The 3,855-nt window shown below is 43.9% G+C and overlaps 1 protein-coding gene across 3 annotated transcripts in view; it reads left to right on the top strand.

Annotated features, from left to right (window-relative positions):
- The first annotated feature begins 3,575 nt into the window (after nt 1-3,575).
- NRBP1 (nuclear receptor binding protein 1) overlaps nt 3,576-3,855 on the top strand; it is a 22,981-nt gene continuing 22,701 nt past the window's right edge. For 2 of the 3 annotated variants that reach the window (XM_044663713.1, XM_044663715.1), the window contains exon 1: nt 3,576-3,687. The gene's annotated coding sequence lies outside the window, so the exon portion shown is untranslated. Of the gene's footprint in view, nt 3,692-3,855 lie in introns of all 3 variants that reach the window. The other variant, XM_044663714.1, reaches the window with a different exon arrangement.

Here is a 3,855-nt window from a genome sequence, read left to right as displayed (position 1 = left end):
TATTTGCACTGTATAGTACCACAGGGTTGTGAGGAAAGCACTTTTAAAATAAGAAACTCTAGACAAATATGAGTTATAATATGGTTTTTATCCTGTAAAGTTTATGGGCAAGTATAGAAATTGATGACATGTGAGCAGATTAAACATTAATTAATCCAGTAGTTTATCTCATGACCCTCCTTACCCATTTTGCTTCCCAAATTTCAGTTATTAGGATAGCAGTCTCTTGCTTCACTTCTTCTGCTTCCACTTTTAAAGTTGTGTTGTTGTTTTTTTTGGGGGGGGGGGTGGAGTTGCAGCTGAGGGGCAGAATCAGGAAGAGAGAGCACACATATACGGGGTCAGCAAGTGTTCTCTTATATCAGAGGTTTCAGCCATCTATAGTAAATCTTGGAACATATTCCCTGAGGATACCAGGCCTCACTATGCCCATTCTCAGAATGATCATTTAGCTCCCAAAAGCTAGTTTGTTACCTTTTTGTTGGTTGATGACTCCAGAACAGGTTTGGGAGACTGATGAAGGACAGAAGGGGTAATGAACAGCTCAGTTGCTTCCCTTGCCTCACCTGAGCTGGGTTGGAAGCACAAGTGTTCTAATTTGTAGGTCAAAGCCTGGTGCAGGGACCTAACAGGGGAGGGGAGGAGGAGTCTTGTGTATATATTGCCTGTTTGCTGCCTAGTCAATTGGCACTTCTTAGCCTATCATTGGAGTGTTCTCTTTCATGAGGGGGAACTAAACTGCCTCTATTTACTCCAAAAAAAAAAACAAACCATTTTTTTTCCAAGGTAGCTAGGTGGTACAGTGGATAGAGCAGTGGGCTAGAGTCAGGAGTTCAAGTTTGACCTCAGAAACTTTCATGGATCTGGGCTCTACACCATTTCCATTTTTATGTCTGATTGTTCCACCCTAGGTATAGCTTTTGCCATTGCCTACCCAACCTCTGATATTAGCTAGTGGCTTAATCTAGGGGTTGCTTTCTTCCCTTTTCTACAGCCTAAAACTATCATGTCTTGAAACTAATTTCTTTGTTCCCTGGCTAGGGGTCTGACCATGTCACCCCGGCTTACTCAATAATAAACTCCAGTAGTTTCTTCCATGATCAAATATAAAACCTTCTGCTTGGCTTTTAAAGTCCTTCATAACCTAGTCCCTTCCTACCATTTTAGTCTTCTTACATTTTATTCTTCTCCATACATTCTATAATCTAGTGATACTGGCTAATTCGGTCCTCACACGAGAAACTCCATCTTTTTGTACATCTTTTTATACTTTTATGAAATTTTCCTGACCATCCCCCATGCCTGGTGTGAAAGGAAATTCTTGGTTCTCTTTGTCTATTCTTAATTTACACTTGTGAAAAGGCAATCCTTTACTCCCTTCACTTAGTTAGAGTTAAAAGCTTGGTTAACAATAATTTAAATAAATACCCCCTACTTAGTACCTCACTAGATTGTGAAGACAGTATTAACTCTCCTTTGCCTACTTTTGAATTAATCAACAAAAGCAATACACCCATACTTAACCTCCAAAAGGAAGACACTCCTATTTAACCTTAAGTAAGTGGAAGTCTGCAACCCAGATGCTAACTAGGTAATAACTCAGTAACATGGGAATCCAAACTGGATGACAACTCAGAAATGTGTGAATCCTAGGAGAAGAATGAACACTTTTAGAGGTGACAAGTCAATCCTACAGACACTGCCCCTGAGCAGGGCTGGACAATTTGGAAACTGTGACTGGCCCCTGTAAAGAGGGGCAGGAACCACTATAAAAGCTATGAAATCATGGAGTGGACAGTGTCTCCTAGAGATAGTCTTTGAGGGAACTTCACTGAAGACTGTGGCTTGGATTGTGGCATCAGCTTAGATTCTGACTCCTTGGATTACTTTGTTGGGTACAGTGAAAAGGGCTGACTACTTTCCTAGTTTCCTAAGAGACTAGCTTCCATCTTGGAGGAGGCCTCATTGTTACTCACTACCAGCCCTCCTGGCTGAGGACTAGTATAGGTATTTTCTCTGACCTCTCTCATATTTCTCTACTTGATTGTTTCCCCTCTATTTTGTAAACAAACTTCTGACTTGAGATATAATAACTCCAGCAGTCACGTTATTTCATATAATTAAAGTCCAACCACTAAATTTAACCTTTACACTGGATACTTCCCCTCTTCACTACTGCCTCCTGGGTCTCTTCAGGTGTCAGTTAAAACTGTAAAATCTTCTGCAATAAGGCTTTCTTAGTACTCTCCTTCACACATACTTAAAAAATTCTTGATGATCGGATTTAGACACATTCCCTTTAAATGGTGGGGTTTGGTCACTGAAACTGTAGTGTATAAAGTAGTAGAATATCAGTTTTTCCGAAACTATTATTACTATTAACAATGACTCCCATCTTTTAAAAGTCATGCCTGATATCCTAGGAGGCAATTGTTTGTTTGCCAGAGCTGATCATACCATTCCTCTCCCATTACATTTTCTTTCCTCTTTCCAGACAGTTAAGTTCCTCCTAGACATACCTTTTCCATTCACTTCATCCTCCAAGTGTTTACTTTTGTACTCTGTGCTTTGCTCACATACATTGCCTGCATGCTAGCTGAGCCCTGTCTTGGTTTTGTCTAATTGGCTTTGTGTCCCTGAATAATTACTGTAAACTTTCTATGCCTTAGGTTGTTTTGGGTTTTTTTGCCTCTTTTTTTGAGATTGTGAAATCTCTAAATATGAAATAATACACCTGAAAATGCTTTGACTATGTTATGCAAAAAGTATTATTTATCCGCATTTCTTTACAGATATTGTCTATTACAGGCTGGTTTGTAGGCATCTCCCATTAGTCCGGCAGTTTATCAGTCTTTATCTTGCGTTTACTAATCAAGTAACATTAAGCGGGGCTATGTACCAAGCCCTGAGTTAAATGACACGGATACAAAAGTGAAGAAATTTCCTCTTTTCCTAAACAGACAGTAAACCCCTCAAGAGCTTCCTTGTCATAGGAGTAAAAGCTTTAAGAGAACCTTGGACATTATCTGGTTCAATTACCTAATTTTACGAGTGAGGAAATTGAGGTATCAAGAGGTTAAGAAGCCGTGAGGGGATTCGAATTAAAAACTTCGTACTCCAAATCTAATGCTTCCCCTATATCGCGCGGTCTTATTGGCTGCGTCTAATTTCTTTTGTCTGCCTATCGGGCCACCTAGCCCCTAAAGGAAGTAAACAGTCTTCCTGCAGTGGAATCCGAGACCAGCTGACACTGGGAGAGGGGCGGGGAGAGGGAGGAGCATACGGGGCGGAGCGCGGGGGGGAGGGGCAGGCCACCGGTCCAGACAGAAAGGCTTACTTCTTTGACTGGAGTGTGGAAGGGATAGGAAGGGGGGAGAAACCTCTCTGACGTGAAAAGGAAGGAGGTGGGACAAAACTGCATACACCTCACACTGACTGGCTAGGAGGGGCTCCACCCCTCCCACTGTCGTCCTCCTAGACCAATAGAATTCCAGCGTCGACTCAGCGCCGCTAGCCAATTGGTTCGTATGAGGAGGGCGGGGCCCAGAGTTCGGTTGAGCTGTGGAGAGCCGCTGTGAGTGAGCTGCGCCTAGTCGAGCTGAGCCCAACCGAGCGGAGCCTCCGGAACCGGAACCGGAGCTAGAACCGGAGCCGGACCTGCAGCGGAGGCTGAGGGGACCGAATCCCGTACGTGAGTGAACCAGAGTAGAAACTAGAAGGGCGAGTGGAGTTGAGGCTGGTAGGGTAGCTGGAGGGGCGGGCAGAGGGGCCAGGCGGGCTGTCCGGCCCCAGTGTCCGGCCCCTGGGCTTTGGCCTTCCCCCCTCCGGCGCCCCCCCCTTAGCCCTCCCCCCCCC

The sequence above is a fragment of the Gracilinanus agilis genome, chromosome 2, assembly GCF_016433145.1.
Source record: "Gracilinanus agilis isolate LMUSP501 chromosome 2, AgileGrace, whole genome shotgun sequence".
NCBI lineage: Eukaryota > Metazoa > Chordata > Mammalia > Didelphimorphia > Didelphidae > Gracilinanus > Gracilinanus agilis.
Note: the sequence above shows the minus strand (reverse complement) of the source record. Positions and strands in the feature narration are given on the sequence as shown.